General features: G+C 40.1%; 1 non-coding gene across 1 annotated transcript; it reads left to right on the top strand.

Annotated features, from left to right (window-relative positions):
* The first annotated feature begins 1,866 nt into the window (after positions 1-1,866).
* LOC132634461 (small nucleolar RNA R71) lies at positions 1,867-1,972 on the top strand. The gene has a single exon (XR_009580182.1). It is a non-coding gene; the product is annotated as a small nucleolar RNA R71 (small nucleolar RNA).
* Positions 1,973-6,506: the final 4,534 nt, after the last annotated feature.

Here is a 6,506-nt window from a genome sequence, read left to right as displayed (position 1 = left end):
ATCATTCTTCCTCCATTTTGAATTCTACCGCTTCATCCACCATATCAACAGAATTAATGACTGAAATACATTGATAAAGACTAGGTAATTTCATATCCTTGCTGGCGTGAAAAGTCACCTCCTCATCGTTCACCCGGAACTTGATTTTATTCTTCTCAGAATCCATAAGAGCCCTCCCTGTCGCAAGGAAAGGTCTCCCAAGAATAATAGGAATTTCTTGATCAATAGCATAATCAAGAATCACGAAATCTGCCGGCAGTAGGAATTCTCCGATTTGAATAAGCACATCATCAACTACCCCCACTGGTTTTTTTATCGATCTGTCAGCCATCTGCAACCTCATGGTAGTTGGCCTTGGCATCTCTAATCCTGATCTCTTAAAAATCTCAAGGGGCATAAGATTTATGCTAGCCCCGTTATCACACAAAGCCTTAGCAAAATCCTGCTGCCCTATGGTGCATGGAATGGTGAATGCTCCAGGATCTTCCTTTTTTTGCACTGTGGTCTTGGAAATAATGGCACTAACGCGATGAGTGATACCTACAGTGTCGTGTTTCAATGGCTTCTTCTTCTTTGTTAAGACATCCTTCAAATACTTAGCAAACCCAGGCATTTCTTGGACAACATCCATGAAAGGAATGTTCATCGTCAATTGCTTGAGTTGATCGTAAAATCGCAAGCACTTGTCATCTTCTGTTTTCCTCACTAGCCTTTGAGGAAAAGGCGGTGAAGATTTGAACAATTGGCTCAAAGGGCGTAGAGCGCCAGAAAGTTTTGCCTTCCCCTTTTCCTATTTTTCTGCTTGTGCCTTGAGATTATCAAGATTCTGCTCCTCTTCAGCTATAATAGGGACTTCCTCCTCTGTTTATTCCTCCACAATAACATCAGATATATCAGGTTGCGCTTCTTCTTCAACAATTGGCTTGAGATCAATCACCTTTATATCAGCACCTTGAAGTATTTTTCCACTTCGGGTGCTAATAGCAGCTACATGCTCCACAGAGTTTACCCTATTACCTTTCAGATTTGGAACTGTATCACTTGGTAGTTGTCCACGTTGAGGAGTATGCACTTCTCTGGAAAGGTCTCTGAATTACGATTCAAGCTTCTGAATGGAAGCTGAATGAGATAGTTGAACCTGAGACATTCCCTTGATTGTGCTCTCTGTTCTGTCCTGATTCATTAGGATTTTTTACATTATACTTTTCAGCTCCGCAGAATCATTAGCAGTGTTGCCAGCAGAGTTGCTAGCTGAATTGTCTCTCCGCTGTTGAGAATTTGATGTAGGGGTTCGAGCTCTTGTTGCCATAATTGTTGTTATTGTAATTCCCTTGATTTGGATTTCCCTGATCATTTCTGCTATAATTATTCCCTTGAAATTGGTGTTGAGGCTTTTGCCATGGGTGGTGGCCCGGACCTTGATAATTTTGCCTTTGATAGCCCCCTTGCGAGTTGTTGATATAATTAGCATATTCATAATGTTGTTTCCCATCTTGGTACATCCCCTCAGGGACTTGATACATGCCCTGTGGATGAGGTGGTAACTCCTCAACAACATTTACCCCTTGTGCATCCTTTTCTGCCAACTTCTTTGATAATAGATCCACCGTGGTTTGCAATTGAGCAAAGGCATGATCTCTCTCATGGTTTTCTTTTGCAACAGCAGCTAGTGATGGACTACCACAAGAGAGACTCTCACTATCAGTTGAATGCCAAACTTGATTGTGGGTGGTGAGTTTATCAAACAAACGGGTGATAACGATAAATGACTTGTCCATGAAGCATCCTCCTGCGGCAGTATTGAAAGCAATGTAATTAATTGTCTCTAAGCCCTTGTAGAATTTCTCTGTGAGAATAGCATCCGGAAACCCGTGAGTTGGAGATTGAGCTAGATAATACTTGAACCGCTCCCATGCCGAATATAATTGTTCCCCCGGGAGCTGTTTGAACTCAAAGATCTTATCTCGAAGTTCAGCCTTTTTGCTCGGTGGGAACCACTTCTTTAGAAATATGTTGGCTAGCTCGTTCCAGGTATGGATAGAATTGATGGGAAGATTTTCATACCATTCCCTTGCTTGGCCAGCCAAGGAATATTTGAAGACTCGTAACCGCAGTGCATCCGCAAAAACAACACCTTGGCATTGTTGAGCACACACGTGCAGGAAGTTCTTCAAATGTTGAAGTGGACAATCCTCCAAAGAATTTCGGAAATAACCTTCAAGTTTCAGCAGCTGATAGATAGAACTATCAATTTTGAACGTAGCATTTCCAGTCTTAGGAGGGACCATAGCAGAAGCATAATCAGCCTCATTGATGAATTCCGCAAATATATTCTCCTCTTCGTCCTCTTCTGGTGCAGGTGGGTTCACTTGGAGTCCATCTTGCTTTTCCCTGATTGCGATTCTGTCTTCCAGCCATGTTCACCTGGTTCACCACAACAGTAAACAAGGTGATATGTAATAGAAAAAGTTTTAAAGAAGAGTACGCACAATCAGTAATTTCTAAACCGTATTCCCCGGCAACGACGCCAAAATTTGATATGCTCAAATTACACCTATTAATGGCATAAAGGGGACGTTGTCAAATATAGTAACCCAAACAAGGTTGGGGTCGAATCCCACAGGGAATATGGAGAGAAAAGGGTACTAATTGTATGCGATACTAGTCTTTAAAGGCTTTAATCCCATTCCAGACAGTTTGAAATAATTGTTGAGTAATGTAATTGAATACTTTGACTTGAATTGTACTTAATGCGAGAGAGAGACTAAGGTTACGTTCCCCATTTTGATTAGATATTATGCTTCAGGTTTCAATGTGATATATTTCTAATGGTTGTTCTAAGAGTATGCACTTGATCTCTTAAGGACTTTCTAATGTTTCCCAACAGTTAGGCCGTATTTCCTCTTTATGATTTTTCCAAATGCAAAAGAGTTGAAATCGAAGAGCGACCAATAATGCCAATTTAGACTTGTTCTTATCCCTAAGTCAGTCTATTAAACGAGGGTTAATGCCCCGAGTCATTTTTATTCAATCTTACCAATACTGACTCTCTTTCCCAAGAAAAGTTAGTATAATGGCTTAGGCTAATGCTTGCAATCATTACCCATCGCTAACGCACAAAGATAGAATAAATACTAACAACCATTATGCATATATCAATAGTAGAACCCATTCACATAATACCCATCATGGGATCCACAACCTTAGTATTAAAATTAGCTACTCATCATTTTGGTTAACAAAGAAAGCTTAAAAGTTAACATAATATACTTACGATGCTAATACAATACGGAATGGAAGTGAAGTTGTTGCTTTAAATGTTCCAACCACTTCAAATATTCAAGACTTAAAGTTAATGCTCCCAAAGAAAAATCAGAATAATGAATTAAAACCCTACTTTAAGTATTTATAGGGCCAAATGATGATGTCACGGCCACTATGCGACGGACCGTAACACAGGTTACGGTCCGTATCTCCTAGCGGATCATGGCCTCAGTCTTCAGTGGCCAATGCGTTACGCCCCGTAACCTAAGTTACGAACCGTCCTTCTGGGGTGTAACCTGTGACACTACTTAGGCAATTTTCTGGAAATTTTCCTTAGCTTACAGTACACGTTACGGCCCGTAACATGAGTTACGGACCGTCCTTTATAGCGGCACATATCCTCTCTGGTACGGATTACGTTACGGTCCGTAACTCGAGTTACGGACCGTCCTTTTGCTCCAAGTTGTCCGTTTTTCAGCATTTCTTATCATTTCCGTTCCTTAGTCAACCAACCCTACAAAACACCAAAATAAAATAAGAAACGATGTAAAAACACTTAAAAACAAGCAACACTTCTAGTGACAAAGGCATAAAATGTGCCAAAATTCACAGCACATCAACATTCAACCAGAAAAGAAAGAACTAGTCCACAAACTCCACCAGTTAGCTAGTCTAGGAGTCCGCTTAATAGACTAGGGTAATGCGGGAGTTGATAGTTACAACCCAGCTATTTCATCCTTAGACATGGAAGTGAAAAGGCACCAATATGAAGATCCCAGTTGAGTCACTATAGAGATACACTTCTTCAGAAAGAAAAGTCACCATTGGAGTTCTCAGGTACCGAGGCAGACTATGTATTCCAGATATTGCAGGACTATGTCATCAGATTCTGGAAGAAACTCGTTACTTTCGATATTCTATTCACCCAGGAGCGACAAAGATGTACCACGATCTCAAGTTAATGTATTGGTGGGATGGAATGAAGAAGGATATAGCAGAGTTTGTAGCTCAATACCCAAATTGCCAACTGGTGAAAATCGACCATAAAAAACTGGGAGGATTGTTACAAGCTATGGAAATTCCAACCTGGAAATGGGAAGTGATCAATATGAATTTTATTGTAGGCTTATCTCGTTCTCAGAGTAAGTATGACTCCATATGGGTAATTGTTGACAGACTTACGAAATCAGCTCATTTTCTCCCAGTCAAAACTACATATTCAGCAGAAGATTATGCAAGGCTGTATCTTAAAGAGATAGTGCGACTTCATGGTATTCCAATATCTATTATCACAGATAGAGGGGCACAATTTACAACTAAATTTTGGAAATCCTTTCAAGAAGGTTTGGGAACGCAAGTGAGACTCAGCACAACATTTCATCTATAGACTGATGGACAAGCTGACCGCACTATTCAGACCTTGGAAGATATGTTGTGAGCGTGTGTACTAGATTTTGGAGGTAATTGGGATGATCATTTGCCACTGATAGAATTTGCTTATAACTACAACTATCATTCTAGTATCCAGATGGCCCCGTATGAAGCTCTGTATAGAAGAAAGTGTAGATCGCCAATTGGATGGTTTGAGGTAGGAGAGCCACAACTAATAGGTCCCGAATTGATTCAGCAAGCGGTGGAAAAGATCAAGTTTATCAGAGACAGATTGTTGACAACCCAAAGTCGCCAGAAATCTTATGCAGACAATCGCTGGAATTCCAAGTCAATGATTGGGTATTTCTGAAGGTGTCACCGATGAAAGGTGTAATGAGATTTGGCAGGAAGGGCAAGCTGAGCCCTCGATATATTGGGCCTTATAAGATTGTGCGCAAGGTGGGTCAAGTAGCTTATGAACTATATTTACCTCCAGAACTTTAATCAGTCCATCTAGTTTTTCATGTGTCGATGATCCGTATATGTGTTGGAGACCCTTCTAGAATCGTGCTAGTGGATGATGTTCAAGTTACCGAAAAGTTGACATATGAAGAGGTGCCCATTGCTATACTAGATAGGCAAGTGCGAAAACTCATAAACAAAAAGGTAGCCTCAGTCAAGGCTTTGTGGAGAAACAATAACAGAGAAGAAATGACTTAGGATGCAGAACAAGATATGAAGTCCAAATATCCGCATTTGTTTCCACCCCCAGAAGAAATTCAAGATGAGACGCCATTGTCGTAAGGTATGTGATGCTTTCTCTTAATTCTTTTGGTCGTGTATGGCCATATTTTGTTGTTGTTGTTGTTGTTGCCCTGTGAGGCGATGTTATTTTGGGTTGCTGTGACAGGATGGTAGTGCCATATTACAGGGGACACTCTGGCAAAATTTTTGTAGAATTTTCGAGAACTTCACATTCGAGGACGAATGTTCCTAAGAGGGGGAGAAGGTTACACCTCAGAATTTCGGGTGGTTGTGCGGTGAATAGACTAACGCAAGTTAAGGTGTGTATGATGTTCCTACAAGTAAGAAGGGATACTTAATGAGTCTAATTAAGATTCCAAAGACATTTGAGGCAGCAGAAGAAAGCTCGTTGGAGAAAGTTAATTTAGAGAGTGTCTTACCCCGAACACGAATGTACCAGCAGGTATTCCTGATAATTTATAGGATTAAAAGTTGAACCAATCCAGTCGACAAAATATGAACTATTTCTGCAATCTGCAGGCGTAAGTCGATGGAGCGTCGACACGTCGACGGATCATCTACCCACTCGTCGAACCGCTTCGCTGGAGCTTTCTAGTTCCAGCTATAAATAGACGACCTTTGCCCTCATTTTTCTGTTCCCACTTTCTTTACAAGTCTTGAAGACTCTAGAATATTCTCTACATCATATTAACATAAATCTAAGGGGAATCAAGGACTAACTACCAAGAATCAAGAAAATTAAGGGCAAAAGAGGCCTCTAGGGTTGATAGAAGTCAAGAATTCTATTGGTATTGAAGTTAGGGCTTCTCACAAGAAAAATATATTGATCCAAAGTTCATCCTTACATAATCAAAGGTGAGTTTTACACTTATTTCATGTTATTAAAGGTATTGAGTGGTTGAAAGACTTGGATTGGAGTAGAATGTAGAATATGAGCTCAAATGGAAATAATGGCACTCTGAGTAGTAAATTAATTTGAGTCATGATTCTTAGTATGAGATGAGTATAAAATCGTATGAATGATGCTAATAACATTGAGGAAGTATTATATGACAAAGAATATGGTGTTATTATGTAGCTATAGTTGTGAATGATTTGAGAGGAAA

This window comes from Lycium barbarum, chromosome 3, assembly GCF_019175385.1.
Source record: "Lycium barbarum isolate Lr01 chromosome 3, ASM1917538v2, whole genome shotgun sequence".
NCBI lineage: Eukaryota > Viridiplantae > Streptophyta > Magnoliopsida > Solanales > Solanaceae > Lycium > Lycium barbarum.
This window is presented reverse-complemented; position numbering and strand designations above follow the sequence as displayed.